The sequence below is a fragment of the Polypterus senegalus genome, chromosome 6 (genome assembly GCF_016835505.1).
Source record: "Polypterus senegalus isolate Bchr_013 chromosome 6, ASM1683550v1, whole genome shotgun sequence".
In the NCBI taxonomy this organism is placed as follows: Eukaryota; Metazoa; Chordata; class Cladistia; order Polypteriformes; family Polypteridae; genus Polypterus; species Polypterus senegalus.
The window spans coordinates 153426856-153452729 of NC_053159.1; positions in this window are offsets into that span (position 1 = coordinate 153426856).

The window sequence follows — 25874 nt, forward strand, 5'->3', positions numbered from 1 at the left end:
TTTCATGGCAAAGAGGGACTTTGCAATTAATTACAGTTCATCTGACCACTCTTTATAACATTCTGCAGTATATGCCATCATAAAAACTGAGGCAGCAGACTTTGTGAAAATGTAATATTTATGTCATTCTCCAAACATTTGGCCACAACTGTACAATAATCATGAAATAAATGTTTATTTGTGCAACATGCCTGATGCCAGTGCATGTCAACATCAATTAAAAATTGGTACCTACTCTATTTGTTTAATTTCTGTGTGAATATCTATATTTCCTGAGTGAAAGGTGCTGGCAAAATGTAAGTGTATGTAAGTCCTTGATCTTTTGGCAAATGGGTGACCTGAAGCTTCCCTTTAATTGGTTGCTTTCAGATTTTTCCGGGGGCACTCCCACATTTATTGGCAACGAATTGTATTGTTTTAGGTTGTTTTAATCTAATGTGATTGGGCAATCGTCGATGCACTATTTCAGGTTCGTGGCAATGGTTCACAGTTCATACCCGGCATTAACTTAACTACAGCTTAGCGATTGCAACTTTATGGAAATGGCAACTTCAACTGGAACTTCAGAACTCAAAGAAAATTCGGTTATTTCTTTAAACTTGTTCATAAATCGCTCACTTGGAGAAAAAAAAGAAGATTAAGGACCTTGGACCATACTGACCTGACTACAAAATACAGCAGCGGGCAAGTGAACGAGGATGAGGTTACACACAGACATTTTCTTGCTCGTTGTGACAAACGGAGTTGGCTAACTGGATGTGGTGTAAGTAATGCCTTTTTTCTCTTTCTCTGTTTCAAAGTGTCAAAGCGTTGACGACAACAACAGGGGAATGAGACCTAAAACATCATTCTGAAAAATGCAAGTGGCATGAAAGTTACTGCAGTCATGTTTATAACCATTGTGCCACAGCACAGTGGCGCGTCGTGAGAGCTACCCAAGTGTGCCATGGTAATAATAGTGTAGCACACTTGGGTCTGAAACTGAGAAGGACACGGTCTACATGAAGAGTATAGGTCTACCTGGAGAAGCTGGCATAAAAGCAGAACCGTGATCACCATGTTAGAGCACTTCAGATGTGTCTCCAGGATACTGGAGTATATCTTCCCTGGTTCTGTGGTCGACAGTGAGCCTAACAGCATTGATGGATAGTGGGAATGCAAGTTGGCTTTGAGGCAGAGAGTGGCGGGCAAAAGGGTAAAGCAGCTTGGAGATGCCAGCAAAGTGCTTACTAAATGAAAGCTGATCTCAGAGCCATGGCCAACTTAACAGCATCATAGTTCCCCATGCAAAGTAGAGCACTGGGACCAGTTTTCTGATAGGAAAGCAGAAATATACATAGACATCAGAAATTCTGTGGGCACCTATGCCCCTGGGGACCCCAGCCAGTGTCCATTGTGCCCATACATTAAGATGGCCCTGATCAGAGCTCTTTTTTTACCTGCTTCTCTGGTTGTTCAACCCCTTTGGGCAGTTGATCAAGTGTTTGAGATATATATATGTTTGTGATTAGTAAGATACTGTTGTGGCTTTGGATGACGTTGGTTCCAAAAAGTGTGTCACTACATATAAAAGGTTGGGAGAAAATGATACAGACAATAGTACAAGGCAGATTTTTTTGGCAGGCTTAGTGAAATGAATCAATTTAATCCGAAAGTAATTGAGAAAGTTTCAGGCCTGAAGGATGGGATGGAAACATTTATGTTCAAGGAAATCTAGTTATCATGATTATAAAGGCAGAATAAGATTGAGATTGGATTTGTCCTGTGAGTCTAATGCAAGACAGATTGGGGGGCGAGTTATGTTTTAAGATTTGGGGGTCTAAGAATCTTACAACATGAATTTGTGTGCCGGTGAGGTAAGTCTGATGAACTTTCATAGGACTGGGCAGACTGGCAGCAAGAATAAAATAAAATTAGGGTGTGAATGACTCTGTGGGTGTAGTAAATGATAAACTGGGATGCAGGACTTCAGAAAAATCAAAGGACTAATGATTGTATGATGTGGATTTATGGAATATAGTGGAAGTGGTCGAGGACTGGACAAACACTCTATTTGGATTGGACTTATGCTATGAATGTGTTATAGGACAGGAGGAATTCCAGGTTATTGGATGATTACAGCAGCAGAGGTGCAGACATTATGGTGTGGCTACTGGCAGAATGGGGAACTGGGCAAGTTGGCAAAAGATTGGGCAATTTATAGACAGGTGTAGTATAAACTTTGGGTGGCATGCGCACCTCTTCCTTTCCACATTCATAGGGCAAGTAATGGGAAGAATAAGGGGACTGTGAATGTTATGCACTGACGTTTCGGAGCACAGTAGAAATGGGAAAGCTGGCATCAGATTGGGTAGCATGGTATAAGGGGTATAATACATTTTAGCCTGGATTTGCCCTATGGGTCTGGTACTGGGCAGGCTAAGATGTGCATTGATACTTTAATGAGGACCAGAAGAGCATGTGGAATGTCCAGATAGATAGAAATTAAAGGCACTATACAATAGATAGATGTGAAAGACACTATATAATAGATAAGTATTGCTTCAGTTTGTCCCCCAAAAACTGTGCCCCTGTCCAAATTTTTTTCATCAGGGGGGGCTCACCTAAAACTTAAAGTTGAATGTGCTTTTGCAATAGCCATTCCTAGACTTTGGAACAAAATACCTGGTTATGTCAGGTCTGCTATAACTGTGACCATTTTTAAATCCAGGTTGTAAATACATCCTTTTACTTTTAATTAGAATTGGTTCCTTTAATATTTTTAATTTGTTTTATGTATTTTGTTTAACTTTATTATCCTGTCTTAGTAGGTATTTCTTCTTACTTTAACCAAAAAAAAAAAAAAACAAAACTAACTGGCCCAAATCATAACAGTCAAAAAAAGTCTTGAAATGCAGATGATGGCTTTCTGTGCATGTGCAGAGACACTCAGTACTCTAATTTTTGCTCTGATTTCTGTTATGTAGGAATTGGTAGTCCAAGAATTCTTCTTTTTGTTATTACAGATCTTACCCAGGCACAGCTGCCTCTGCTCCTCCTGAGCCATGTGCTACATTCTTGGATTGTATCCATACGAAAATGGTATCAATTACCATGCAATTGCTTGAATGAAAGCCAAGTCTAGAAATTATTGAATCCGTGTTAATGAGTCCTCCTACGGTCACTGGATATGGAAGTGACCTTTGGGAATTTCAACTTGTTTAAGATGAACAAATTGCTACGTTGATTACATATAGTTCATTGTCTATCTGTTCTCTTGATCCTTTGACTTCCCTCCTCCCTCAAAAACCCATCTTTTTAGCCATCTGTCCTGTCATTTCTACTGTTAAAATATTCTCAGCCTCAAAGAAGCCTACCTTCTGAACTAAAAATGGCATCAGCTAAGCTACTAAGGTACACTTAAAATCACATTTCCTATGTAGAGCTAGAAACCAAATGCAGGTCTTGTTTCGACCATAAAGTAATATATTTATGTTTTCAGTTGTGATTTCTGTTTTAATAAAACAGAAAGGTGACAGTATGTAAAATTGCTGTTTTTAATTGTTGTTTTTGAAATGCCTCTTTAGGCAATGACATCACAACAATAATTTTATTAGAAAGTACAAGAAGCTTAAAACCAGCAATTGATTGAAATAAAAAACAAAAACTGGTAAAAGCTTATTCTGTCTAACTCACCTAGAAAACTCACATACTTTGTGTTCTGCCATGAACAGGAGGCAAGGCAAAAAAGAAGACTAGGAAAGATACCAAAACTATCAGAAAAATGTGCATGGGGACAAATGCCAGAAAAATCACTAAACGTGAAAGTAACTGAGCCCAAAATGCTAATCATAATCCAAGTCAAACTTACTAGTAAAGATGCTATTACACTGTAAGATGAATTCCTTGAAGCTTGAGGCACAAACTTGGATGCAGGATAAAGAGAAACTCGACCCTCAAAGTCCCCCTTTGTTGTCTTCAGGTGTTGGAGAAAGCAGCAGTCTTGTGCTAGTGACACCACAATTTTGCTCCAACATATTGACAGTTGGGAAAACACACACTTTAGAGCTGACCAGGACTCAAAATGAAGTATAAAACGGAGGCCCAATCACTTTATAATTATAACAGCAAAACATTATCAAATGATCAAAGTCAAATTCAGTGTAAAAAATATGCATGAAAAATTAAACAGAAAGTTCCAAAATACCAAATCATGACACCTGGCCTATGAGGGACTGACGGCTGAGATGTTGTAGCCAGTCAGTCATTTTCTAATCCTGAACAGGGCGCAAGACAAGAACAAACCCTAGACAGAGTGCCAGTCTATTGCAGGGTGAGCACACCCACACAAACCACAAACCAAGGCCAATTTAGTGTTGCCAGTCCACCTAACCTACATGTCTAAGAACTGTGGGAGGAAACCGGAGCATGCATACATGGGAAGAACATGCAAACTCCATGCAGAGTGGGCTCAGAGCACGAACCCTGGTCTCCTTACTATGAGCCAGCAGCGCTACCACTGTCTCACCATGCCACCTGACCACAAAGGAAAATTTGAAGCATATAAAATTATGATGAAAAATTTGCATGATACTTCAAAAAAAATATACTAGTCATCTGGATGGGTAGGTTTTCCCGCTAGACCAGATATGCTTCAACGTTGGAAATTTCCTTGTTGTCCAAAGTTGGATTCTTGAATGAAAAAACATATTATTAGTTCTGAACTAATTTTGTTGTCTTCTGACTGCAAATTATGTCTCATGTTTTTTTTGGCTCTGGTTACATGTATCCTTTTCTGGCTTATGATTTCCAACTCTGAGCGTTGACAACGATTCTGGCTATACGTCCTGCGCTTTGTCTATGTACAGTAATTGCAGTTTTCTTGGTTATTACCCCAGCTTGAATACTGACCTGTCTGTGCCTTCTTCTGATTCCTTCTTTCTTCTTCTATCGGCTGCTCCCGTTAGAGGTTGCCACAGCGGATAATATTTTTCCATATCTTCCTGTCCTCTACATCTTGCTCTGTTACACCCATCACCTGCATGTCCTCTCTCACCACATCCATAAACCTTCACTTAGGCCTTCCTCTTTTCCTTTTGCCTGGCAGCTCTATCTTTAACATCCTTTTCCCAATATACCCAGCATCTCTCCTCTGCACTTGTCCAAATCAACCCAACCTCGCCTCTCTGACTTTGTCTCTAAAATGTACAACCTGAGTTGACCCTCTAATGTACTCCTTTCTAATCCTGTATATCCTCGTCACACCCAATGCAAATCTGAGCATCATTAACTCTGCTACCTCCAGCTCTGTCTCCTACTTTCTTGGTCAGTGCCACCGTCTCCAACCCATATAATATAGCTGGTCTCACTACCATCCTGTAGAGCTTCCCTTTCACTCTTGCTGATAGTCATCTGTCACAAATTTCTCCTGACATTCTTCTCCACCTGTTCTGCCCTGCCTGCACTCTCTTTTTCACCTCTCTTCCACACTCCCTATTACTCTGTACTGTTGATCCCAATTATTTAAACTCATCCACCTTTGCCAACTCTACTCCCTACATCCTCACCATTCCACTGACCTTCCTCTCATTTACACACATGTATTCTGTCTTGTTCTTACTGACCTTCGTTCCTCTCCTCTCCAGAGCAAATCTCCACCTCTCCAGTGTCTCTTCAACCTGCTCCCTACTCTCGCTGCAGATCACAATATCATCAGCAAACATAATAGTCCACGGGGACTCCTGTCTAATCTCATCTGTCAACCTGTCCGTCACCATTGCAAATAAGAAAGGCTCAGTGCCGATCCCTGATGTAATTCCACCTCCACATTGAATGCATTCCTCACTCCTACCGCAGACTTCACCACAGTCACACTTCCCTCGTGCATATCCTGTACAATTCTTACATACTTCTCTGCCACTCCCGACTTCCTCATACAATACCACAGCTCCTCTCGAGGCACCCTGTCATATGCTTTCTTCAGGTCCACTAAGACGCAATGCAACTCCTTCTGGCCTTCTCTAAACTTCTCCATCAACACTCTCAGACCAAACACTACATCTTTGGTACTCTTTCTTGGCATGAAACCATACTGCGGCTCACTAATCATCACCTCACTTCTTAACCTAGCTTACACTACTCTTTCCCATAACTTCATGCTGTGGCTCATCAGTTTTATCCCCCTGTTGTTACTACAGCTCTGCACATCCCCCTTATTCTTAAATATCGGCACAAGTACACTTCTTCTCCTCCCCTCAGGCATCCTCTCATTTTCCAAGATTGCATTAAACAATCTGGTTAAAAACTCCACTGCCATTTCTCCTAAACACCTCCATGCTTCCACAAGCATGTCATCTGGACAAATGGCCTTTCCATTCTTCATTCTCTTCATAGTTGTCCTCTCTTCCTCCTTGCTAATCCGTTGTACTTCCTGACTCACTATCACCACATCATCTGACCTTCCTCTCTCTCTCTCGTTCTCTTCATTCATCAGCCTCTCACAGACTCTTTCCATCTGTTCAACACACCCTCCTTGCTTGTGAGTATGTTTCCATCTTTATCTTTTATCACCCTAACCTGCTGCACATCTTTCCCAGCTTGGTCCCTCTGTCTAGCCAATCGGTACAGGTCTTTTTCTCACTCCTTAGTGTCCAGCCTCTCATACAACTCATCATACGCCTTTTCTTTAGCCTTCACCACCTCTCTTCACCTTATGCCTTAACTCTTTACGCTATTGTCTACTTTCTGCATCTTCTGATTCGATGCTCTTGCAAACCGCTCTTCACCTGTGAAAGCATTACATACAGGGGTGCAGTTGCCCCCTGGGCAGTAGAAACATTTATGACTCAACTTTTGTGATTGTGTTAACCATAAAGTGTTATAAATGATTACTTAATCCTCTGCTAATATCTTAATGGTGTTCGTTTTTGACATGGTGTCCAGTTGTAGTCATTGTTAAAATTTCATTTCAATGCCTCATTAATAAGGAGCTTTTTATCTCATATATATTAAGATTACATAAACTAAGGAAATAGAATGCAATAAATTTAAATACTATAACAATAAAGCAGCCAAATCCACCCCACTGGCATTTGCCCTTTCAGCAAACCCAAATCCAGCTCTTGTATTCATTAGTAACAACATTACACCACTGTATACGGCCAAACGAATGTGAACAACCCTCCATATTCTTGAGTTCAGGTGTTTAAGCCACACTCACTTCTTAACAGGTGCATAAATTCAAGCACATCACCATGCAATCTCCATTGACAAACATTGGCAGAAGAAAGGATCACCTGAAGAGCACAATTACTTTAAAACGATGCTACCTTTGACACAAGTCATTATAAGAAATGTCTGACCATTTAACTTTAAGTGCTATTAGCGTGAAGTGGAAGTGTCTAGGAACAAAAACAGCTCAGGCATGAAATAGGAGACCATGCAATGTCACAGAGTGAGGTCGCTGAGTGCTGAGCTCCTATCCTCAGCTGCGTCACCTACAACAGAGCACCAAACTGCCTCTAGAAGAAACATCAGCACAATGAATGTGCATCTGGAGCTTCATGAAATGGGTTTCCATGTCTGAGCAGCTGCACACAAGCCTAACATCACTATGCATAATTGTTTGGAGTATGGATAGGTGGAAATGTATTCTCTGGGATGATGAATCACACATCACTGTCTGATGGACAAATTTGGGTTTGGTGGATGCCCGGAGAGCACTACCTTTGGTAAAATTTGGTGGAGCAGGGATAATGTCTGGGGCTGTTTTTCATGGCATGGCTAGTGCCCTTGGTTCCAGTGAAGGGTACTGTTAATGCAACAGCTTACAAAGACATTTTAGACAATTGTGCACTTCTAACTTTGAGACAATTGTTAAAAGACCATTTACTGATTCAGCATCTCTTTGTCTCTGAGTATAAAGCCAGATCACTAAAGACATGGTTTGAAAAGTTTGATATGCAGGAACTCAACTGGCCTTTACAGTGCCCTGTCCTCAACCCCACTGAACAGTTTGGGATGGATTGGAATACCGATTGCAAGGCAGGTCTCTTTGTTCAAAGTCACTACCTAAACACAAGTGCCGTTTTTGGATGAATGGATAGAAAAATTCAAAATCTTGAGGATGATTGGAGTCTACTATAGCTGAAAGGTTGGGAAGTCAACTCCTTATGAATGCCCATGGTTTTAGAAAATAATGTCAAACAAACTCATACAGATGTGATGTTCAGGTGTCCACAGAGGCGGCCTTAGGGGTGTGCGGGGCCTAGAGCTGACCAACCCCACGCAGGGCCGGTTACGTCAAACACTGTTACCGGTATGAGTGGACTGTATAAACTTGCATGTGAATTTAATAAAAATAATGTTAACATACATCGGATTTTCTCATTGTAGTATTCAGCTAATGTTTTGCAAGATAACATGCTGATTTTATCAAAATATAACTGGATAATATAACTTTACAAATCCCCTCGAATGGGACACATGAACCTCAAAAGCGGGGCCCACTTAGGCACGTGGTCTGGGGAGTGGTCACCCAACTTGCCTCCCCCCAAACACCGCTCTTGGGTGTCCACAAACATTTGGTCTTACGGTGTTCATTGCAAAAGAAGAGAACTGAATAGCCTGCTAAGAAGGGAAGTGACATCACATTCAGTCCTGCCAATGAAGCTGCCGCAGCCTATAGAAATAAAGACATAGGATTGCAGTGGTGGTAAGAAGGCACCTGACATTAATCTAATGGTATCTTACCTCCTATTTTTCAATATAGTTCCTAGATGTCCCATTGATCATCTCCAAATTAGGAGCAAAATAATAATAATAATAATAATAATACATTTCATATATAATATTTGCCATTCCCACATCCTTTTTCCTTCCTTTGGACTGAAAATGCTACACTCTGCTTGTTGTCTAGAAAAAAATCACATTTCCACTGTCTGTGAGACTGTTTACTCAAGACACCTTGTTATGCACGGGTTAATAATATGGTGGCTGCCTGTGTTTCATTTACAAATATATTTTTAAGGTAGCAGTTGTCAGGCTTCTTTGAGAACACACATCTTGTTTTCTCTGACATGAAAGATTCAGCACATCCCCATCACTCTCGAAAACTAATTACCTTCAGCCCTGCAACCTGGTGGATGATCATCCCACTTTTAAATTTCATTTCAGCTTTTTTTTTTAACCAAACGTACAAAAACATCAAAAAAAATATATATTAAATGTGATAATCCTAAATAGTACAAGTCATCTTTTTAAACCTGATTAAAAGCTAAAGTAATTGGAATTTGAGTGATTAATCTCAATCTTTTTATATGCTTGCCAACTCAATTTACATAGTGATCAAGTTGTTTTCTGTCACGACCACACAAGGCATGCAAACGCAAATAAAAAAGTAGCAGCCCCTCTACTTGCTTCTACAGGCAGACACACACCAAGGGCCGAGCTTTCTCTGCTTTGCTTATACGCGTTTCTCCATTTTGTGGAAAGTTTCACAGCTGAGCCAAGACTAACGGATCATTTCCAGAGTATCACTTCAATCTTCCCTTAAGTATCTGCGGTCCATCAATTTAACTGACATGACTTCCTTGCATATTCCAATTATTCAAGATTTTTCTTGTAAAGGGAAATTACAACACCTTTCTGGTCTTAACATGTCTATTCTCAGCTTTATATCATTGAGTGTCTGACTCCAACAAAAAATAATTGGCTTAGTTAACCTAATAAGTTTAAAAACTATTATTCCTTCGTCTTTATAAACGTATGTTGTGCATAATTTAGAATTTTATTTCTTGTCATTCAATCTCTTCTTCCTGGGGATATAATTTCATGGATTCTCTCTACCCTCTCTTCTGCTACTCCAAACAAATTATTTTCTGTGATTATTTTTTTTCACATATCTGCAGCTTTGCTCCTGCTTAGAATGACTTATCAATATTTTCAAGTTTAGCTTGTTTTGGGGGTCACCACAGACAACTGAAATGGAATATTATAGAGCTGTTTTACACCTAATGTTTGTTTTTTAATGTAATTGTAAGCTGTGAGGTGACACTTATTAGAACATTAGAAGTATTGTGACAAGAACAGGCCATTCAGCCTAACAAGCTCATCCATCCTGTTCACCGGAGTGTCCAAAATAACATCAAGTTGACGTCTGAATGTCCTTAAACTCCACCTGTCTATCACACTACTTGGTGATTTATTCTATGTGTCTATCGTTCTTTGTATGAAGTAAACCTTTCTAGCATTTGTGCAAACTCTGCCCTTGACAAGTTTCCAACTGTGTACCCGTGTTCTTGTTGCAGAATTTATCTTAAAGTAACAGCTGGGGTCCACTGTACTAATTCCATGTATAATTTTTAACACCTCAATCTTGTCTCCTGTTAATCTCCATTTTCTTAAACTGAAAAGGGTCAATTACTTCAATCTCTCCTCATAGCTCACACCTCTCTGTCCGGAATCAACCTAGCCGCTCATCTCTGGACTTTCTCTAGTGCTGCTATGACTTTTTTGTAATATGGAGACCAACACTTTACACAGTATCTACAGGTAATGCTTCCTTGGTACTTCATAAACAAAATCTTGTGGTGAAGCGAGTAAGGGTTCAGTGGTGGTGCAGATTTTAGATGTAAAAATCAGTGCGGCTCAGACTTGTGGTTGTGTGTTTGTGCTGCTGCAATGCCGTGTGCCTGAGAGTTTTTAAAGGGAAATTGACTCTCTGTGGCTTAGCAGGTTTTCTCATTGACCCTCTGCAGGATATTGGACTAAGCATCTGCACCCACAAGGTATAAAAGGCCTGGGTAGGAAAGAGAAAGGAGAATGAGGAGAAAAGAAATTGAAGAAGTAAGATGAATAAACAGAGTGCATTGTATTGAGTTGAAGCCAGTGTATAGAAAAGGTGGCAAAGTGCTCAGGGGAATCCCTGCGGAGGAGCATGGTGAGAGCATGGAATGGACAGGATCGCTCTGCTGCACAGTACCGAGTAGGAGTGATGTTGGGCTCCAATGGAGCCCACAAAAGCCGACAGAAGCCGAGGGTGGACGGAGTCAGGGTCAACGTATTCCAGTGGATACGGGGGAAGATGACTGGGATGGGAGTCATGAATGGACCGCTTTTGCCAGGGTCTTGGCCTCGCTGAGCATACCTGGCAGATAGGTGAGTGGTGTGAGACAAGATCGAAAGAGAGACGCGCCAGGGAATGAATTAAAGGCGATTCTGACTCTGGTTTATCCTTGGTTTTATGGAATTGTTATGGTTATTTATTTGTTGTTTTAACTTTCTCACAAGCACTGGAGTTATTTATTTTAATTATTTATTGCACTGTACAGTTTATCGGACACTGCTTTTATTGTTTGGAAACAAAATGCAAAACCTTGTTGCTTGTTAATGTGACCTCATTGCCCTAGCCATCTACGGATGTTTGGGTTCAAAGAGGAAATGCCAATGCTGTGGGCACCAGAGCATCACAAACCCTCCTTGACTTTTACACCACACTTTGTGATATATAATCTAATATCCTTCTTGTGCACTGCCTTGATGAGTCCACTACAAGTCCCAGTTCCTTCTCGTAAGGCGAACTGTCAAGTTAAGGTTAGGATTATTCATAGCTAACATTTTACTTGATACTTGTAATGCTTTACATTTACTTCCATTAAAATTAATTTGCCACAAATCTGCCCAAGCCTGTATACTGACTAAGTCAGACTAATTTAGTTGATTCTGCATTATCTTCTTTCTACCTATTTTGGTATCATCTGCAGACTTAACCAGCTTGTCGATTATATTCTGGTGTATATCATGTATGTACTGTATTTTAAAATGAGCAGCAGCCCCAGCATCAGTCCAAGAGGGACACCACTATTAACCTAATTCTGAAAAGTTGCCCTCACTATAACCCTTTGCTTTCTGTCTTTGAGCCAATTCCGTACCCACCTATACACCCCACCTTGAATTCCCACTTCTTTGCACTTTTATGACATACCCTATTTACTTACGGTTGCAGTTGGTCTGCTCAGGTTCAGCTCAACTTTTCTGATGTGTGTATCACAAGCATAATGCAGGTGACACTCTGGTGCACTAGTTACAGCTGTTGCCTCGCTGCTTTGGAGTCTCAAGTTCAAATTCTGGCCAAAGAACTGTTTATGAAGAATTTGAATGTTATCCCCTTGTCCATGTGGGATGTTCATGCATTGAGTTAATATGGGTCTATATAGTGGTGCTTTATAGGCAAGTTGTATGTCCTGTGAGAGTTGCTTTAGCTGCTGGCCCCCACAACCCTGAAATGGATTAAGTTTCAAATCATATTTATTGTAGCATTCTTAAACCTGTTTATTACACTACAGGATTGTGGCTGTCCATTGCGGCAGCAAGAAAGTAATAATAATAATAATAAATCTTAAAAGAGTGGCAGTCTATCACTGGACTATGTCATGTAATGCACACACATTCATGTCCAACTAAGAATTACCAAATGTGAGACAGGAAATCAAACTACTGAGAGAAAAACCTACACGCATTGTTGTTAATTACTGGGTCCCAGGCCACCTACACAAAAAAAGAACAAGGATACTTTAGTAATAATTTCTAGTATTAAGTGAATGGAATACATAAATAAAAATATCAAAATGCTGCATTCATTATAGACAATGTTTACTAATCAAATGTCATCTGCATACATGAATTTATCAACAGTTTGAATTTCAGTGAGTAAGAACAGTTAAAAACACAATCAAAAGCCTCAGTATGCTGTACATAAGTGATTTGTTATCGTGTTAATTACTTGTATTAGTGTCAATTCATCAAACTACCTGACGCACTGTCAAAAATGCTAAAACTTCTCTATTTTGTTTTTAATGTAATCTGTAATGGTTCATTAAACTTGTGGTTCTATTCAATAAATGACATTGGGCTTGCTGTGAGTTATCCTGTTCCGAGAAATTTCTAACTTTGTAGCAATCGCGAGGATGCTAAGACACACACCTTTTAAAGATGGTGATTTGCTTATTTTACACAGGGACCCCAGGAACACACTCAGCCTTGACTCGGCACACACACACTCACCCATAAGTGGCTCAATGAATTGATAAATAATAAAGATAATAAAGCATATATTCAACAAATAAAGAAGGCAAAAAACAATTATTAACCAAACAACACATACGTATACAAAAGCTGTCCTTGATTCCCTGCTAGCAAAAATTATTTACATACATGAACCTGAACAAAAGTACAGACACCACTCAGCAAACAATTAACGCTAACAGTAAAGTCCAAACAGTCCATTGCAGTAGGTGCAGATGACAATGTTGTGTGGAGTGAAAACCCCTGTGCACAGCACTCTGAATGTCCTACCAGGTTGCAGTTGTAGCATGAATATTTGGCCTGTTTGGGAATGGTCCATGGACAAAGATGTATCTAGCCAAGATGAAATCATACGGACAAGCAGGCACAGAGCAGCACATACATCCAGATACAAACTGTAATCCAATAGTGTGTGATGTGTAGGAACAAATACAGACAGATGACCATGATCCCCTCGGTATCTTTTTGGTACCTGTTTAAAGTGATCACTTAAATTTCCCCTTGGGATTAATAAAGTATCTATCTATCTATCTATCTATCTATCTATCTATCTATCTATCTATCTATCTATCTATCTATCTATCTATCTATCTATCTATCTAAATTTCCTTCCTTCCAGGAACCCCTGTGATCTCTGAATCTGCCCCTGGACATAATACTGCCAGGGTCTGCTGGGAGTTGTAGGTGTTTCTCAACCTTTAAGTATTTGCGACCTGAGTTTTCATAACAGTTTTAATCACACCCCCCCCCCAACATTTTTTTGAAATGGAGATGCATATTTTATTATACCTACTTAACTTTTATCGACATTTATCTAACTCTATATTTATTGTTCTAGTATCAGAATGTAGTTTAAATTCGTTTGTTTTGGTTTCAACAGATGTTTTTTTCATATGTTTGATTCTTGTTTTCTTTTTTTCACTTCTTTGCCCCACCCTTTTTGTTACTTCGCGCCCCCCTAGGGGGGCCCACCCCACAGGTTGAGAACCACTGCTATAACGCATAAGGATCTTTTTCTTCTTTTGGCTGCTCCGGGGTTGCCAGAGAAGATCACCTTTTTCCATATCTTCCTGTCCTCTTGTTTTGTTACACTTACCACCTTCATGTCCCCTCTCACCACATCCATAAACCTTCTCTTAGGCCTTCCTCTTTTCCTGTTGGCCGGCAGCTCTATCCTTAGTATCCTTTTCCCAATATCCTCAGCATTTCTCCTCTGCACAAGTCCAAACCAACGCAATCTCCCCTCTCTGACTTTGTCTCCAACCTGAGCTGACCCTCTACTGTACTCATTTTTAATCCTGTCCATCCTTGTCACAATATCCTCATACAACTAATAAAGATAATCCTTTAAAATTTGTGATATTAATTAATGCAACTATTCATCTGTTTTAAGATCATCCTGGCAAAAGTGAGTGCAAGATAGGAACTTACCTTTGAACTGGGTGCAGGTTCATCACTGGAAACCACACTTACACTGGGATAACTTTGAGATGCCAATTTATCAATTAATCCCCAATTAAGCCATCTTTAAGATGAAAGCCAGACGTACTTGTAAGAAAGTCCACAAAGACATGAGGAGAGCATGCAAACTCCACAAAGTGTGGACTGTAATGTGAACACTGGACTATAGGGCTATGAGGCAGTAGCGCTTTATCATGGTGTCATCTTCATATTGGTTTATGTGGTCTGATTTTCTAGGTAATGTGTGCTGTATTTTTATTTGCTTCTATTGTGGCCATGTTAAATATTGTATGTTTTGGTCTACTTTGTGTTCATATTCTTATACTGTAGCTATGGCCACACTACTTGTGTTTTGTTTGGATTACTTGTTTTCAATTTCGTGTATTGTATTTACCCCACCCATTGCACATCCAATCTACCTGGAAGAGGGGTCTCTCTCTGAATTGCTTTTCCCGAGATTTATACCAACAACGATTTTTGGGGGTGGGGAGTGGGGTATTTTCTTGTCTTCTTAGAGAGTCAAGGTTCGTTAAAAACAGGGCCTGTTAAAGCCCATTGAGGCATTCCTTGTGGGATTGTTGGGCTATTAAAGAAATAAGTTGTTGTTGTTATGCCCTGTGCCGTTGGTCACACACGATTCACCTTGATTCACAGAGCATTAATGGTTGAGAGAATGAGATACAGACTTGTAGATGTAAAAGTGAAAAAAGGTGCTTCTTTATTTACAGTGAAGGGTTAACATAAATATCTTACCCAAAAAAAAGTAATATTCCGGACAAACTCAGAGCAGTGTCATTAAAAATAATGTATACAGTCATTTTGACACAACATAAAAAAAAATCAAAACAGTAAACCCTTTCTTCTTCCAGTCTTCTTAGTATAGTCAAGAAAAATAAAATTGATTATCCACAAGTAAATACATGAAGAAAATGAGCACACAGTTTACCCAATCAGCCCCTGCTGTTCACGTTGTAGTGCTAACTCCCTAATATTGCTGCACCAGATAGGTATGAATTGTCCTGTTGAACACCGCAGAAAGACCTCCATCTGCTCCTAACGTCCTGGTCTTATACGGCCACAAGACTAATGCAACCAATCCTACTGATCGTCATATTAATCTCCTCCAGTAGGACACCTCATCATGACGCTCACCACATGCTATGCTCCCTTACCTGGTGCTGAGTCTTCTCTCTTTCTCACTATATCTTTTTCCCTCCCCAGTAAGTATCCTTAAAGATTTTTAGCCTTTTTTTAGGCTGTGCCACCACCCACTTCATCAGATCCTTTCTCCCGCATCATTAGCTCAAGTGGGTGCTTCTAACCTCATCTGCCCAAGGTGCATATGGGCAGTGAAGCACTCTATGCCCGTGTGTGCTCCGAGTGCGCACACCCATGAAGCTGCACCTAATCAGAGCCCCTTTGTCTCTGCCCTTCCTCCTATGTCCAAAGGTAAGTGTTTCTTTTTGTAGAGTTATCTATAATCTATACTAATAAAAGGCAAAGCCCTCACTCACTCACTCACTCACTCACTCACTCACTCACTCACTCACTCACTCACTGACTCACTCACTCACTGACTCATCACTAATTCTCCAACTTCCCGTGTGGGTGGAAGGCTGAAATTTGGCAGGTTCATTCCTTACAGCTTCCTTACAAAAGTTGGGCAGGTTTTATATCGAAATTCTACGCGTAATGGTCATAACTGGAAGCAGTTTTTCTCCATTTACTGTAATGGAGATGAGCTTCAACGCCGTGGGGGCGGAGTTTCGTGTGACATCATCACGCCTCCCACGTAATCACGCAGTACATAGAAAACCAGGAAGACCTCAAAAAAGCACTGAAGAAAATATGCATTATATAATTGAGAAGGCAGCGAAACAATAAGAAGCGAGCGAGTGACATATACAACCATATTCATGAGTTCTGCTACTTCGGAAACAAAGCACGATGTAAACCTACACTTTAAATTAAGTTCATAGACAGGCTTCCGCTGGCGTTTGTAATTTAGTGCCTGCCCATATAAGGCCGTCCGTCAGCGGCAATCCAATAGCAAACTGCCACGGGTAAATATTCACGGGTGAAGGACTGTGCTTATGGAGAGGAAGATGAGATGGTCAGGGTGGTGTTTGACACAAACTCAGCGAAACTGCGAGAGAAAGTTTTAAGTGCCAGGACTAAGGTAACATTAAATACAGCCATGGATAGCACGAGATGGCACCAGCACAGCTGGGAACCTTCGATGCATGTACACCGAGTGGCTCACGGAACTGACGCAGTGCACAGATAAAAGCAACAGTTCCAAAGAGCTGAACAAAACCGAATTACACAATTGAAAAGGCAGCAAAAATATGAAGCGCCTGATACATATAAGCATATTCATAAATCCAACTACTGCGGAAACAAAGCACACGTTGGAAAAAGTCAATGTCCCGCTAAAGGAAGACAGTGTAAAAAAAACCCGTGCATGCAGTGTGTCAGGTCTCAGATAAAGAAGAAGACGAGCTGTTTATTGATGCAGTAAGAAACGAATCGATGAATGAAACCTGTCATCTTTACAACGATTGACAAACACGGAATGTAACTTGAACACAACACATCCTACAAATACGAACCTGATTGAAAGAAATAATGATAATCAAATCCTTGATGACAGCAACACTCAGTAACACTCACAAAACAAATACTGTATATTGACAGTCATGTTACGTTATTTTTAAAATGTTCCCTTTTCTTTTCTAGCTTTTTAACACACTACTTCTCGCTGATACGCGGGTATATATATATATGTATATATATATCCCGATCTACATACTCGAATAATGGATACTTTATTCGCCATCAATGATTGTTTTGGTAAAGCCATACTCAGTGTATTCATTAGATGAACGGTAAAAAGTAAGAGCGAGGGGAGGATGACTTATTGAGGCATGCAGGCTGTAGTGCGCGTCAACTCTATCTGAATTGCGCGATCACATTTGAAAAATATATCTTTTCAAGTTCTATTTAGTCCATATGTGTCAAACTCAAGGGCAGCGGGCGGTAATTATATCCGCCCCGAGATCATTTTATATACTGTATTATTGTTATTAAAGCCCGGTATATGAAGCGCTGGTAACACAATAAACTACAGATCCCATGATGCAGCGCTTCAGCTGCCTTGCCGAACACTTACCGCGTTAATCAAGTCTACCTTATGATGCTGCAAGTTATTGCGAAGCTAGCTCACACGATGCTGAAGAGAAAAGTTGATTCTGAAAATAGAGCCCTTTAAAAACCGATGGGAGGCTGAGTATATGTTTACTGAACCCGTGTGTCTCATTTGTGGAGCTAATGTGGCTGTAATTACAGAATTTAATCTAAGACGGCACTATGAGACAAAACATCAGGGTAACCTGAATGCAATGCAGAAGATACAGAAAGCAGCATATTAAATAAGAATCTGACACTTCAGCGGACGTTTTAACCCGTGCACAATCACAAAGTGATTTCAAGTGAAGCTGCTTTTATGGGAGACACAATGCACCAGTGCAATTTGCCCCACTTTCCCTGTTGCCAAGTAATGTTAAACCAAGTCGTCACTACGGTGTTCCCAAATCGCACTTTGCTGATAAACTGGTGCACTGCACTGAGTTTGCACGGCGCTTTGGTGACTTTGAAGAACAAAAAAAGTCCGTCTACATGCGGCTCGAACCTTGTGCATGTTTGGTAGCACATATCTGTGTGAGAAGCTCTTCTCAGTGATAAAGACTAACAAAACAGCACACAGGAGTCGCCTCACTGATGAGCACCTGCAATCCATCCTGAGAATCTCCACAACACAGAACCTCACACCAAACAGAAACGAACCTGTGCCAAAAAAGATGCCAGGCGTCCAGCTCTAAAATGACATATGAGCAAAGACAACTGAATGATTTGATTTGTTATTGCTGAAAGGAACACATTTTATTTATATTTCCAGGTTTTGTTATGCAGCATGTTCATATTTGAATTTGTATAATTTTGACAGGATATATTTTTATGGAGAGCAAAATCTTTTGGGATATTTAAAATCTAAGTTTATTTTTTATATAAAATTACATAAGAGTAAAGAAATTTGAATGTTTGTTCTTTTAACGTTTACTTTATTTCTAACTTGTATAATTTAGACAGGATATATTTTTATGGAGAGCAAAATATTATAAGTTGTTTAAGGTTTGAGTTGATTTATTCACGAATAATATTCCTGTCTGTTTTACCATTCCTACCAAAGATATTTCTGTCGACTAAATAAAAATTCCTTCTATTTAAAATTTAAATAGAACTTGAACAAATACGATAGTTCATAATATCCACGCAGACTTGCACGTAAGAGCGGAGTCATCCGTTTTAACAAGCAGCGTATTGCACTGATCTGAAATAGCTGTGTGTGTATATATGTAGATATGTATGTATATGTATATATATGTTTATATATGTGTGTGTATGTATGTATATATATATGTATTTGTGTGTATATATGTGTGTGTATGTATGTATGTGTGTATGTATTTATGTGTGTGTGTATATGTATGTGTATATATGTAGATATATATATATGTATGTATATATGTGTATATGTATAGATATGTATATATATATATGTTTATGTGTGTGTGTGTAAATATATATATATATATATATATATATATGACAACAACACTCATCACTCACAACAGTGACAAAACAATTACATTGACAATCATGTTACGTTATTTTCAAAATGTTTCCTTTTCTTTTTCATTGCTTCTTTAACACACTACTTCTCCGCTGCGAAGCGCGGGTATTTTGCTATATAGATATATAGATAGATAGATATGAGAACAACACTCATATCAATGACAAAACAATTACATTAACAATCATGTTACGTTATTTTTAAAAATTTTTCCTTTTCTTTCTCTTTCCTTCTTTAACACACTACTTCTCCACTGCGAAGCGCGGGTATTCTGCTAGTCCAACAAATAAATACCGTGACAACCCCCTGTGGAAAACTTCTAACAGCTTGGCTTTTTATGATAATAAAGGTTCATTAACTCTTTTAGGGCTAATTATTTTTATTTTTTTTTTGTTTTCCTTTTGTCCCAGGCCTGAATATTTTTCCAAAAAATCTCAGTTTTCTAAAAAGCAATGGTTTCACACATAAATGAACATAAAATACTTATTTATGACAAATGTCACTCTATTTTATGTTCTATGAGCCCCTACGATGTGTACATTCATATTTTTATTACACACCTGTTTATCTCATCACTCATAAACAGAAAGGCTCCTTCTGGTAAAAAAACAAAACAGCTTGAAGAAATCGAACGGCTGGTTATCCACAGTTTCTGCCAACACGCCGTGTCGTCTGATGATGGCCAGTAGCCCAGATGTATATCTGTTTCGTCTTCCCAGGGTGAACGTTACCGTTCTACTGTTAGCCACACGAGCGTGTTCAGCACTACAATCCACTGGGTGGCGGTCAGCTGATGCAATTACCTGTGTTTCATTTTCGATTTCTAGATCATTTGCCTCAAAATCAGAGTTCGATAAGTGAATAGTCCGGTTCAGCAATAATAATACGCAAGAAAGTAAAATAAATATACACAGAGTATTTTGCTTTGCGCATTCGCTTTGCACTCTTGCCTGATGTTGCTGCCATTATAGAAAATGTTCACTCTATGCTACTCACGCACAGGCAGGGATTTGACGTCAAGTCAACGAGTCTAACAGTCCTCCAAGCATAGAGGGTCTACCTGTAACGTAATGGTCAGGTTTATTGACATTTACAGCTTTTATCGCCCTCTGTACCTGAATGTTGACTTTAGTCGACATCCACCCTCAACTCCTTGGGTTGACAACAGTCGACATCTGCCCTAAAAGAGTTAATTCATTCATAATCATAATGCCATTATGTCATTTTTGTACTATGGAGACTAAAACTGTATATATTAGTCCAGATGATGATTCACTAATGTGTTATGAAGCTTAAATAAAACTTCCTTTGACTTGTACTCTCTACATTGTGATTTATATTCTAATATCCTTCTTGATCATTTCTGTGCACTGTCAGGATGTGGATAGTGATGAGTCCACCATGACCCCTAAAATCCACTTTATTCAGTTGATCTTTTTTTTTCAGTTGGTATTGTTAAAAGGCCGTCACATCCATTAAATCATGAACCCCTTCCAGTAGCAGTTTAGAAGTCGGAAGACCACTTGTTCAATTGGAAAGACAGAAATTCTATCTAGCTCAACTGGAACAGCAACTCCTTACCAACTCTGAGGCCCTGGGTTGATGTATGATGTGAAATGGAGACCCTGGTGATATGCACTGTCTTTCGTGTGCAAGCTTTTGAAATGATTTGGTGACCTCCTCATTATTAATTATTTGTGTATATTATGTAGGGCAATATGTAAAGGAAAGACTAACCGACTGATTCAGACTAATCAAGGTTATTTTATTACTCAACATATTGTATTTGATCATTATGTAACTGGCATTGCATATTTTATGAATAGCCTTTTTAGAGTATCATTTGTAACACATAATAACAGTCAATGTTTATTATAATACACTGAAAATATTCTGGAACATTTTAAGTGAAATAACCTGAGTGGGAAGGAAAGGCCAGCGTTGTTGTCCTTGAGGACTGGAGATCAATAATGTTGAAAAGCATACATCTGCAAGGAGCAATCGCCAGCAGGATCTGCAATAGTTTTATCAATGTAGGTCATTTCTGATATGTCTAAGAATCATGATATTTGAATGTTATTTATTATGGGAGATTTCAAATATTAGTATTAAAACTGGCTTTGTTAGCCTCTCAGTTTCCAACACTTCCTTTGTGTGCATTTTGATGACAGCTGGAGATTGCCTTACCCAACACAATGACTTTGTTTCAGTTATTCCCTCCATTATATAAATGATTCTTTCATAATAAGCAGTAATTGCTTTTAATGGTATTCACTATTCAATTATACTCCTTAAAATGTACTTGCCTGTCAAGTTTGCTATATCATTTGTTCTGTTGATCCATTTTAATATTATAGTGGCGATTTTAGAATAAAGTGCCAACTCTTGACTTCAAATCATGCACACAATAAAATAAATGCTGCAGGTTGTTAAAAATTAGAAGATAATAAGTATGTCAGAAAGGTCAGCTAAAAAACTTTTGTGGACAGTTTCCATTGAAACATGGTGTTGGCTTAAAAAAAACAGCAGCACGGGAGATCATTACAATTAACCATTTTCCTAATGGAAACAAAGAATTAAAGAAGCATAGACAAATAAATGCTCAAAATGTACCACTATTTAATAACTGACATTTAGTGAGTCATTAATTACAATGGTTTTGGTATTCATATTAGCAGGATGAGGTCAGCTAAAAAAAACTATCAGACAATTCACAGTAGTTCTGAGAGCATTAAGGAATGTTTATATATATATATATATATATATATATATATATATATAAATACACTCTTTAAAAGTATAGTATTATTAACCACCTTTAGCATTTAGATTAAACGATATTTAATGGAAATAGAAAGCCTACTAATTAGAGTGTCTTTGTATTTGTATGTGAATTTCCCCCTGGGATTAATGAAGTATCTATCTATCTATCTATCTATCTATCTATCTATCTATCTATCTATCTATCTATCTATCTATCTATCTATCTATCTATCTATCTATCTATCTATCTATCTGTCTGTCTGTCTGTCTGTCTGTCTGTCTGTCTGTCTGTCTGTCTGTCTGTCTATCTATCTATCTATTTGTGTAAACAGCATTAGGAAAAATGAACAAAGACCTGAAGTAGCTTTAAGTGCAGCCCACTGTAATACAAGGTATGAGGCATCCACCCCTTCATTTACTGGACCTGCACGTTGGACTTAGGCACAGGCTAAGCTAGCATTACCCAGTTCAATGGCTACTGTATTATTGTGAAATTTGTGAGACTTACCAGTACCATTTATTGGGTTCATTTACTCTATCACTTGATTAGTAACACACACACATAAGTTTACAAACACATACACATAGAGATCCCATCCAGACAAAGTCTCGAGTGGCGCCAATTGCCAGTCACTCTGCAATATTCTGCATAAGATTCTCAATATAGGGATTCACTACCAACATCTCAAACAAACATGCGGGTGTCACTGTGACACACATAAAAGCACCACTCTTTTGGTTATATGCTACTTACTAACCAAACAATGTCTTGCTTTTACCACAGTTGTTTTAATTATGGAGGAGCAACTTCAGTAGCCTTAATAAACCCTGTGAATGTATAATCAGCTTAATTGTTTCGGAGGGACTTGCAACAGCATACATACCTGGACAGATTTGTGGAAAATAAAATTTAATGTAAGTAAATAAGAAGTATTAAATGTAGGAAGTAAAATGTTAGGTTTGAATTTACAATAGTAGGTCTGAAAATTTAAAGTACACTTTAAGTGAAGGACCCAAGTTTCATGGTGGACTTGTCACAATCTACAGTATATCCAAACAGTGTACAGAAGAAAGCTAACAGGGTGTTAGTTTATATATCGTGATATGTGGATTTTGTCAATGGAGATCATACTTAAGTTAAGTAAGTGAGGCCTCATCTAAAGTAGTGTTCACTTTCTGTCACAATATTACAAACAAGACATAAAACCACTAGAGAAAGTCCAGAGAAGAGTGACAAGGCTAATTCTGTCAATATGGGGTTTGAAACTGAAGGATTTGAAACTTTTCAATTTAAAGAAATGGAAATTAAGATCTAAGTTTTTCGAAATTCTGAAAGGAAGTTGAGTGGATCCCAATTGTTTCTTCTACATAAATTCTGCAACAACAACAACACAGGGACACACTTGGAAACTTGTTAAGGTCAACTTTTGCACAAATGTTAGAGTTTTTCTTCATACAAATAACCACAGAAACATGGAATAAATTAATGTGTAGTGTTTTGGTGAGTAGGACTTTAGGTACCTACAAATTCTGTTGTTAGCTAGAAAATACAATTGAAGAACTTGTTGAGCTAAATGGCCTCTTGTCATCACAACTTTTCTAATGTTCTGCTCTAATTTGTGTTGGTATTATTGTTGAGCTACCATTCTCTTTAAGAATTTTTCATTGTATACCTCCATTCTGTACTTTGCTTTCATAAGTGCTACCATGTTGCTGCAAGACATATGACAACATCACACAACCTTTATGTAACACAGACGTGCATATAAACTGATGTCTGAACTGCAAATCAGTAAAACAAAGACCTATGAGTTTGCAGCACTAAAGCCTCTCAAAATCATGAATTTATTTTATTAATGACTTGGTTTTGACTCCTGACCATGTTGTTACACTACCAATTTAGGTCTGGTTAAGGATCCATTAAACCGCTGACTTTTTTTTATTAATTTTATTGATTTAATTGATTTTATTAGAATTAAATAACATTCCATACAAATAATTCAAGCGTTACAAAAATAGGTTTGAAACAATCAACCCCCACCCCAGAGAAAGAGAGTTAGGCCAACAGAGTAAAACATTAAGCCAGTAAAAATAAGTAAATAGGTCTATACTAATAAAAGGCAAAGCCCTCACTGACTGACTGACTCACTCAGTCACTCAGTCACTCACTGACTCACTGACTGACTGACTGACTTATTCACACACTCACTGACTCACTCATCACTAATTCTCCAACTTCCCGTGTAGGTGGAAGGCTGAAATTTGGCAGGCTCATTCCTTACAGCTTACTTACAAAAGTTAGGCAGGTTTCATTTCGAAATTCTACGCGTAACGGTCATAACTGGAACCTACTTTCGTCCATATACTGTAATAGCCTGCATCTCAGTCGCCGTGTCAGGCGGAGTTGCGTCTCGCATCATCACGCCTCCCGCATAAAGGACTGTGCTTAGCATATTCATAAGTGCAGCTACTGCGGAAACCCTCCCTCAGCGAAAGTGCGAGAGAAACTTTTAAGTGCCCACCTGAGCTAAAATTAAATAAAGCCGTGGACATCGCAAGATCGCACATGATATTCGCGAGATACAAGTTTAATGAGAAGACGCAGGGTATTAAGCCTTCATGCTAAAGACCTGGCGAAGTCATGTCTTCTCTGATGGCCTAAAAACATATCTGAATCACAAACTGATGTTAATTATATTTTGTCCATGAATACTTATTAAATAATTCCAAATAGTCTGTCCACTTCCTTTCATAGCTTTTCCGATGGTTGTGCTGCTTCCAGACATGTATTTTCGTATTAAAGCATTTAACCAATCATATTTCAGCCATAATTTGTTGCCAGGCAGAGAACCATTCCCATGTACACTGCTTCTGTCGAGCGAACATTTTCAACCCTAAAGCGAATTAAAACTTATGCCAGAAATACAACAGGGCAGGTTCGACTTTCATCATTAGCTTGGAAAGGGACTTTTTGATGGAAATGAAGCACACAAATAATCTGTACAACAGAGTAATTGAACTCTTTTTGAGGAAAGAGAGGAGGATGGATTTTGTTTACAAATAATCGAAATTTTTGGTGAGTAAAATGTTGCGATTTTCCTAAATAATATTGCAAGTTTATGAGTTATTATTGAGGTTTTTTATGTGTGTCGCGGCTGTAGCTGCAGTAGACAGGAACTTGTTCACCCCTGGTTTATCTAATCAATAAAGGCATTTATTGTGGCTACAAGAGTTATCTATCTGCGATTCAGCGGCTCTTTATACTGTATTTATGCATATTAAGATGGTTTTTTTAACCATAAATTAGTTTTTGAGGGGTGGGTTGATTCAGACGGAGCACTACTGAAGGCCTAGGTGTGAAATGCACGGTCTGCCACTGGACCAGATGATACGTAAATTTGATGAACATTACAACCCGAAAAAAAACAAAACTGTAGAGAGGTTCAGATTATACTTCTTCCAGTGCGTCTCTCTAAATCCTCCATCCGGGAACATTATCATAAGGCTTAACAATCTTATTGTTACACCTTCTACGTGCACCGAACCATCCTTATTAAGAAGTCTTTCTTGCTTTATTGCTTGCTGCTTCTTTCCATTCACCTTCCTAGCTCTTTATTTAAACCGTTTTCCTTCTCACTTTTCTGCTCCTTCGCTGTCTTCTCCCTTTACGTTCAAAATACGCGCCTCCTTGCCTTTTTACAGTCAGCTCCCCTTACGTCACACCATGGTACGTTTAGCACAAGATAATACCGGGAATGCCCGTTAAATATCTTACATTCACAAGTAGCGCTTTGCGTAGTGAACACTTTGATGAATGAAACCTGTTATCTTTACAACGGTTGACAAACACGAAATGTTCAAAACAACACGTCCTCCAAATACGAACCTGATTGAA